Source organism: Euphorbia lathyris, chromosome 8 (genome assembly GCF_963576675.1).
Source record: "Euphorbia lathyris chromosome 8, ddEupLath1.1, whole genome shotgun sequence".
NCBI lineage: Eukaryota > Viridiplantae > Streptophyta > Magnoliopsida > Malpighiales > Euphorbiaceae > Euphorbia > Euphorbia lathyris.
In genome coordinates, this window is record NC_088917.1 from 37,312,069 (window position 1) to 37,321,239 (window position 9,171).

General features: G+C 35.9%; 1 non-coding gene across 1 annotated transcript; it reads left to right on the top strand.

Annotated features, from left to right (window-relative positions):
* Positions 1-8,862: 8,862 nt before the first annotated feature.
* LOC136204298 (small nucleolar RNA R71) lies at positions 8,863-8,969 on the top strand. Its single transcript, XR_010675144.1, has one exon. It is a non-coding gene; the product is annotated as a small nucleolar RNA R71 (small nucleolar RNA).
* The last annotated feature ends 202 nt before the right edge of the window (positions 8,970-9,171 follow it).

The following is a 9,171-nucleotide window of genomic DNA, read 5'->3' on the forward strand; positions in this document are numbered from 1 at the left end:
TAAAACAAACGGAAATAAATGAAAGATATAGCAAAAACATTCATCATAAAATTAAAGTGAAATTAGAAATTGTACGAAACATAATAAATATAAAAATGTACGAAACTGAAAAATAAGATAAAATAAAAGATAAAACCTAAACATGTGGCGGGGAATCCGGAGGTGTTGGTGAAGTTTCCACGTTTCGGCGTCGGAAAAATGAAAGCATCCGATGCCGAGTTGAACGATGCGCACGCCTCAAAGTATTGAGGTTGTCATTCATCACCATATTGTTCTCCACCAAATCATCAATTCGCAAATTCATTTGTCAATTATTTGCATTGATTTGGTTCAAAATCCGCCTTAAATCCACCGGATCATTATCTTGTGTTGCTTGGGCTTGTGGTGCAGCTTCTCCACCGTCCTCCGCTCCTTCTTCGGCTTCGTTACCTGCATTATGAGAACTAGAAGCACCTCCACCCATAGTGCCACGAAGATGTGCAATACGGGTAGCATACGAAAGAAAAACAGGAGGAGCCGCAGAAACCAATAAATGAGCCCGCTCAAGTTCCGCAATGTCCAAAACCGGAACATATCCATGGTAGGTGGACATATCAAAAGTAGCCAATTCATCCCGTTCCCCCAAAACAATAGCGGTGATTAAATTACCGAGAGGGACTTGAGTGGTGTGAGCCCTCGAAGCACGATACAAATTGTCAAAAATCATTCCAATGCTATCAACCCGTAAACCCTTGAACAAACAATCCCAAACAAACAAATCCCGGACTTGAATCTTCGAACTCTCAACACGACCAAAAAGTGAAAAACTCAAATACTTGTGAAAGAAGAACACACAATTGTCCTTAATCAACTTGCTCGAAGTGTTTTTGGAATCAAAAGAAGTTTGGTCAGACAGAGTTCGCCAAAAAGAGTTATTATCAAAATCCCGAGGCTTATCATAAAAGTCACTAGTAGGGAAACCAAACATATGACCCATAGCCTCATAATCAACTGTATAGGTAATACCCTTATTCCGAAAAGAAATTTCTGTCCTCTTTTTGTTCATCGTCAAAGTAACCAAAAATTCAACCACATACTCTTGAATTTGTGGAAAACGCATAGAAGCAAAAGTTTCCCATCCCAAAGTTTCAATAAAAGCATTAATTTGTGTAGTGAAGTTCAATTTCCTTACCGAATCAAAGTCAAGAAACTGCATATCCACGAACTTACGATTGGCGTTTGAAAAGTGCTTGAAACGTCCAACTTCTTCTTCAGAATGAATGTCGAAATAAGCCCCGCAACTAACCCTAAGGCGATTAGCCTCAGTGACAGCCGGCTTGTGTCCAACACGCTTTGCTCTAGGCATGGTTATGGTGTTTAGGGTTTAGAGAAAAAGATGAAAAGAGAGAAAAGCTTGAGGTTGAAGATGAAGTAGAGGTGTTGTGAATTCTTGGAATTGAAAGGTGTAGGTGATTGAAAAGGGTAATGATGAAATTGGGAAGAGTAAAAGGAAGGTATTGGGAAAAGGTAAGAGTAGAGGATTGGTTAAAATTGGAGGTGATGTAAGGTTTGTGTAAGTAATAGGTATATATAGGGTTTGAGTAGGAAGTTAAATAGTTAGAGTAGGAATAGGAATTGGAATAGGTAGAGTTGAAATAGGAAGAGTAATTAGGTATAGGATGAATAGGAAGAAGAATAGGTATAGGTTGAAATGTGAAGAGTTGGAAAAATAGGTCAAAAATCGGACCTGGAGTGTCTGAATCACGCGTGTCGCGGTCGAGGATATGTATCCGCGGTCGCGGATCGCGTTTTTAAACCAATGTTTCCACTGAAATTTTTGAAGAAATTTCTGAAGTTACCGAGAATCCAACATTCGCGGCCGCGAATCGCGGTGCGTAGCGAATTTTGTGCCTGAAATTTTTGAAGAATTTTGCTGAAGTTATCGAGGAAACGCCGCCGCGGTCGCGGATCGCGTGTTTCACCGAATTTGTCTTCGAATTGTGGAGGAATTTTGCTGATGTTACCGAGAATCAATAATTCTCGGCCGCGGATCACGTCGTGGCTACCCAAATTCAGCTTTTGAACTCCATTTTGTGTAATTTCTTGATAAATTATATCCTGAACTTCTTGAAAAATGAAATCTGTACTTAAAACATAAATGAAAATCATTAAATGATAAGGAAAACCAAAGGTTTATCCTTATTAATGGAAAATTAAAATGAAAAATGCATTAAGTAATAAATGTTAAAATTATGAATATGAAAGGTTTGTAACTAAAATTAATTGAAGCATTTATGTGCATTTATTAATTTAAGTTAAATGAATCTTATTTTAGGAACTTGAAATTTAATTATTAATCAATTAATTAGTTAATGAAATGATTAAGTTTGCATTTAATTGATTCATTGGTCTAGATTTATGAAATTAAAATGTAACCATATAATAAAAAACAAAGTATAATGCAAAAGAGAAATTTTTATTTATTAACATATATTTACAAACAAACAAAACACAAGCTATGCTAAAAATTCGTCCCCTTCAATCGGGATTTTCTTAGCCCTATATCGTTCTATTTTCAACTGCACGAAGGCTTGACGTTCTTGTGCAGAAAGAAAATTTGGTCCTGATCGAAAAACTCGCTTCACTAGACCTTCAAATTCTAAAAATTCATAGTCTAGCATCGGGAAAGATTCAGCATCACTCCAAGGAACATAAATACTTCCCTTGGTCCCTAGAATTATTCCACATATAATATTCCCGAACCCAACCTTCTTAGCCTTGGATCTAGATGCTGCAACAAGACCCTCCATCAGAATTTTTGAAGAATCAACCACGTTGCCTTGAAATATATCGCCAAGGACATAAAGATCAGATTCTTGGACGACACTACTGAACGTGCGACCGAACAGGCTGTGACTCAGAAACTTATGCAAATATAGTATAGAGTTGGAATAGAAAGACTTATTATAGGCAAGTTTTGCGTGGAAAGGCCAGATACCGGTGAGCATTCGCCAAATATCAGTAGACGTCATATCTCTTCCATGATGACGTTTGGTAGTATCCTTCAAGGGAAAACCAAACCAAGCATGCAATTCAGGATATCCAAAAGTGAAAGTTTTGCCATCCCGACGGAAACTGAGACGCACCCGACGTTTGTTAACAAAACGCATTGTACAGAAGAACTCTAATATCCAGTCTCCAATTATAGGAAACTTCATATCAACAAATCTGGTCCATCGTAATCGCTCCATGTAGCGACTCATATCATCTTTAATTCCCAACTGATCGTTAAGAAAGTCATCCATGTATAGCATTCCGACAAAGAATGTGTATCGGAGCCTCAAGAAGCGCCTTCCCTCTTCATGATTGAAGATAGGAAAGTTACATCCATAACGCTCTGATATATCAACATGTTTATTGCGTGAAGCAATAACTTTCTTAGATGAAGTGCTTGAGGAAGCCATGATGTTTGGAATGAGTAAGGAAGAAAGGGTCTGAACTTAATTTCTGGATTGTTGAAATGGTAAGAAAATCAGAGAATTGTTCTGATAGAGATGAAAAGAAAGTGACAGAAAACTGAACTTCTAGAACCTATTTATAAAATCCTAGGATAAAAAGAGGTGTTGTTTTTGAAATGAAAAGGCATGAAACAAACCTCTTAAAAATGAAAAAACTCAATTTTTCGTTTCTGAAGAGTTGCATCTGCTGGAAAAAGGGTTAATTTGGGCATAATTTCCCCGTGTCGCGACCGAGGATTCTGACCCGCGGTCGCGGCACGCTGATTTCCCTACGGAAATCAGTTCTCAAAACTCCAAATTTCTGATCCTCTACCGAGAATCCTCATCCTCGGTAAGTTCAGAAATTTTCCTTTCAATTTTTAATCAGAATTCTCAACTGAGAATCTGAAATCCTCTACAAGTCCAGAAATTTTCCTGGCTGCTAGTTATACCCAAATTCTCAACTGAGAATTTTAAATTCTCTATAAGTTCAGAAATTTCTTACCTCCTTAAGAATTCTATATATGTGAATCCTCAACTGAGAATTTCAAATTCTCAACTGAGAATCACTGAATTTCTTCTAATTCTCATGAAATTCCTAAAAATTAATTAAAATCATGACTTGAATATATTTTTTATATATCTAAAATTCTAATAAAATGATATAATCTAAAACAAAACAAAATAAAAAAATAAATAAAAATAAAAATAAAAAACTAACTATTAGAAAAATAAAATGATTTATATGTCAGGAAATCTTGTTACGAAATTAGTTCCTATTTCGGAGATATTTTCGTAATAGATTTTACATCGATTACCGTTAACTTTAAAACGATTACCGTTGGTTTCCTCAAGTTCCAAAGAACCATAGTCGAATGTTTTGACGACTAAATACGGTCCGGCCCATCTGGACTTAAGTTTTCCTGGAAATATACGAAGCCGTGAATTAAATAACAGCACCTTATCTCCAACATTAAAGTGTTTGACTTTGATTTTGGCATCGTGCCATTTTTTCACTTTCTCTTTATAAATCCTTGCATTCTCATATGATAAATGACGTAACTCATCTAACTCATTCAAATTGAGCAAACGTTTCTTTCCTGCTTGTTGTAAATCAAAATTAAGTTTTCTAATAGCCCAATAGGCTTTATGTTCTAATTCAACTGGTAAATGACATGCTTTTCCATATGCTAAACGATATGGAGTCATTCCTATTGGTGACTTAAATGCAGTACGGTATGCCCATATCGCATTATTGAGTTTTTGTGACCAATCTTTTCTTGATGACGAAACAGTTTTCTCTAGAATCCATTTGAGTTCTCTATTTGAGATCTCCGCCTGACCATTTGACTGAGGATGGTATGGCGTTGACACGCGGTGGCGTACTCCATATTTTTTCATAAGCATATCAAAATTTCGATTTATGAAATGGGTAGCGCCATCACTAACAACGTATCTAGGACAACCGAATCTACAAAATATATCGTCAAGAAAAGTAATAACTACTTTAGAATCATTCGTAGGGGTTGCAATTGCTTCAACCCACTTCGAAACATAATCAACGGCTACTAATATGTAAGTTTTACCATTGGAAGGCGGAAAAGGTCCCATGAAATCAATTCCCCACATGTCGAAGATTTCAACTTCCAACACGTTTGTGAGGGGCATCTCATCTTTCCTTCCTAAATTTCCAGTTCTTTGGCATTTATCACAACGCGTAATAAATGAACCAACGTCCTTAAACATTGTAGGCCAAAAGAAACCACATTCTAATATTTTAGCTACTGTTTTATTAACTCCATTATGTCCTCCATACGAGCTGGAATGCCATTCTGTTATTATAGATTCATATTCATTTTCTCCAACACATCTCCTAATTATCCCGTCACCACATGATTTGAATAGAAAGGGATCTTCCCAAAAATATTGTTTAATATCGAAGAAAAATTTCTTCCTCTGTTGGGGAGATAATCCTTCCGGAACGATATCGGTTGCAAGATAATTAGCAAAATCTGCATACCATGGTGACATGATACTTTCTACACGATAGAGATGTTCATCGGGGAAATCATCTCGTATACCGACAGTTTCACCTATAGGACCGTTTTCATCTTCTAGTCTCGATAGATGATCGGCGACAAGGTTTTCTACCCCCTTTTTGTCTTTAATTTCTATATCAAATTCTTGTAACAACAAAACCCATCTAATCAGACGCGGTTTTGCATCTTTCTTAGCAAACAGATAACGTAAAGCTGCGTGATCTGTATAAATAATAACTTTAGATCCTAACAAGTATGACCTAAACTTATCACATGCAAATACTACGGCTAACATCTCTTTTTCTGTTGTTGTGTAATTTAATTGTGCACCGGACAATGTATGACTTGCATAATAAATAACATGTAATTTTTTATCCTTTCTTTGACCTAAAACACATCCTACTGCTAGGTCACTTGCATCACACATGATTTCAAAAGGCAAATCCCAATCGGGTTTAGCAATTATGGGCGCACTGACTAAGGCTGTTTTCAATGTTTCAAAAGCTTTAATACAATCTTCATTAAAGTCGAAGGTTGAATCCTTCATAAGTAAATTAGTAAGTGGTTTGGAAATCACAGAAAAGTTTTTTATAAATCTTCTGTAAAAACCTGCATGTCCTAGAAAAGATCTTACTCCCTTGACAGTTGTTGGTGGGGGTAATTTTTCTATTACTGAAGTTTTTGCTCTATCCACTTCTAATCCCTTTTCAGATATTTTATGACCTAAAACAATTCCTTCGTCGACCATGAAATGACATTTTTCCCAATTTAATACCAAATTCGTTTCTTCGCATCTAGAAAGAACTCTATCTAAGTTTTTTAAACATGCATCAAAAGAATCTCCATAAACTGAAAAATCATCCATAAATACTTCCATGATATCTTCGATGAAATAATTAAAAATTGCAGTCATGCAACGTTGAAAAGTTGCTGGTGCATTACATAAACCAAAAGGCATTCTTCTATATGCAAATGTTCCATAAGGACATGTGAAGGTTGTTTTATCTTGGTCGTCCGGGTAAATATATATTTGAAAGAATCCGGAATAACCATCAAGAAAACAATAAAATGCATGACCGCCTATCCTTTCGATCATTTGATCGATGAAAGGTAAAGGAAAATGATCTTTCATAGTTGCCTTATTTAGGTTCCTATAATCTATACAAACCCTCCAACCGGTGGTGGTTCGCGTAGGTATTAATTCACCTTCATCATTCCTTACTACAGTTATACCTCCCTTTTTGGATACACAATGGATTGGACTAACCCATTCACTATCCGAAATAGGATAAATGATTCCATTGTCTAAAAGTTTAGTAATCTCATTTTTGACTACTTCTTTCATGTTCGGATTTAAACGTCTTTGTCTATCCGCTTTAGGTGGCTTATCTTCTTCTAAGTGAATCCTATGCATTACAATACTAGGATTAATCCCTTTTAAATCTGAAATCTGCCATCCCATATTTCCTATTCTATTTCTAACAACTTCTTTCAATTTTTCTTCTTGATTTTCTGTTAATTTGTTAGAGATGATTATAGGTAGAGTGTCACTTCCGCCTAGGAAAGTGTATCTCAGATGGTTTGGTAGTTCTTTAAGTTCTAATTTAGGTGGAACTATTACTGAAGGCGGAACTGGTCCATCTTCTCGAATCAAAGGCTCTAGGTCCTTATCTTCTAATTCTTCACCCATTATAGGTTCTATTATTTCTTCTCTTTGAACAATGTCATTAACACATTCTTCAATTAAATCAAGCTTCATACAAGCGAAATCCTCCATAGGATATTTCATCGCTTGATTCATATCGAACTCGATCTTATCGTCACCTATTCGTAAAACTACTTTTCCTTCCGACACATCAACTAGAGCACGTCCCGTGTTCATGAATGGTCTACCAAAGATTAGCGGACAATTAGCATCATAAGCAAAATCTAAGATAACAAAATCAGTAGGAAAAATAAATTTGTCAACTTTTACCAAAACGTCTTCAATTATACCATATGGTCTTTTAGTGGATTGATCCGCTAATTGCAAAACCATATTGGTACGCTTGATGTCTTCTTCTAATCCTAATTTCTCAAAAATAGACAATGGCATCAAGTTTATACTAGCTCCTAAATCACAAAGACAACTTGGGAATTCCATATTTCCCAATGTACACGGAATGGTAAAGCATCCGGGATCTTTGAGTTTAGTAGGTAATTTGCTTGATACTATCGAACTACATTCTTCAGAAAGTGAAATGGATGAAATTCCTTCCCAACTAATCTTTTTTGAAATTAAATCTTTCAAGAATTTTCCATAGTTAGGAATTTGCGTAATTGCATCCATGAATGTTAAATTTATATGCAAATTTTTAAGTTTGTCTAAAAATGATAAAAGTTGTTTATCATGGTCCTTATTTCGGACCCTGTGTGGAAAAGGTGGCTTTGGTACAAAAGGTTTTGGATTAGAGTCAATTGGCGTATCTTTTTGTTTTAACGTATCTTCTTTGGATTTTGGTAAATCATTTCCAGGTAAAGTTGAATTTCCGGGCATTTCCGGACCTAAGTAGTTTTTCCCCGAACGAAGAGTGATAGCCTTAACATGCTCTTTCGGATTTTCTTCCGTTTGGCTGGGAAGACTTCCCTCTTTGCGGGATGGAATTGATTTAGCAAGTTGTCCAATTTGAACCTCCAAATTATGGATGCTAGATGATTGGTTTTTGATAAGCTGATCGAATTTATTTTCGATCCGTTTAAAACCATCGTCTTGATCACTTACCTTTCCATTCATAGCATCTATAAATTTGTCGATTTTTGAAGATAAAGTGCTAATCGTATCTCTTGTTTGATTTTGATAATTATTTATACGATATTGATTAGCATTTGCATTATTATTATTATTACCATCTTTCCAGTTAAAGTTAGGATGATTTCTCCATCCAGGATTATAAGTATTAGAATAAGGATTAGTAGTTTGGTTTTGTCCTTGGACAAAATTTACCTGTTCTATCTCATTCATTCCTTCGTAGTCAATGTCTCTCTGGATCGGATTATTAGGATCGCATGGTGCCATAAATTTATCAATTTTGTGCGATAAGGCAGAAAATTGGGCTTGTAACATTGCTACAGGATCAAGATTCATTATACCTTTAACCGATGATGTACATGAGGATGATGGTTTCGCCGTTGGTATATGTCCACGCTCTGCGGGCCACATACTGCTGTTGATTGCCATTTCCTCCAGAAGTTCTCTTGCTTGGGCGGACGTCTTCTTCATAAATAACCCTCCAGACATAGCATCTAATGAACCTCTAGTCGTAGGATTTAATCCATTATAGAATGTCTGCATTAAAAGTGCATCTGGCAATTGGTGGTGTGGGCATAAACGTTGAAGTTCTTTAAAACATTCCCAAGCTTCATAAAGAGTTTCATTATCATTTTGTGTAAAAGATGTCAACTCTTTGATGACTCTTGCGGTTTTTGCTAAGGGAAAATATTTTTGTAAAAATGCTTGGGCTAATTGGGCCCAAGTTTCAAATGTTGCAGCAGGCATAGAAGTTAACCAAATTTTTGCCTTATCCTTCAAAGTGAAAGGAAAGAGGCGAAGTTTGATTGCTTCGGCTGTTACATCAGTAATTTTAAAAGTGTCACAAATTTCTAAGAAATTTGTCAAA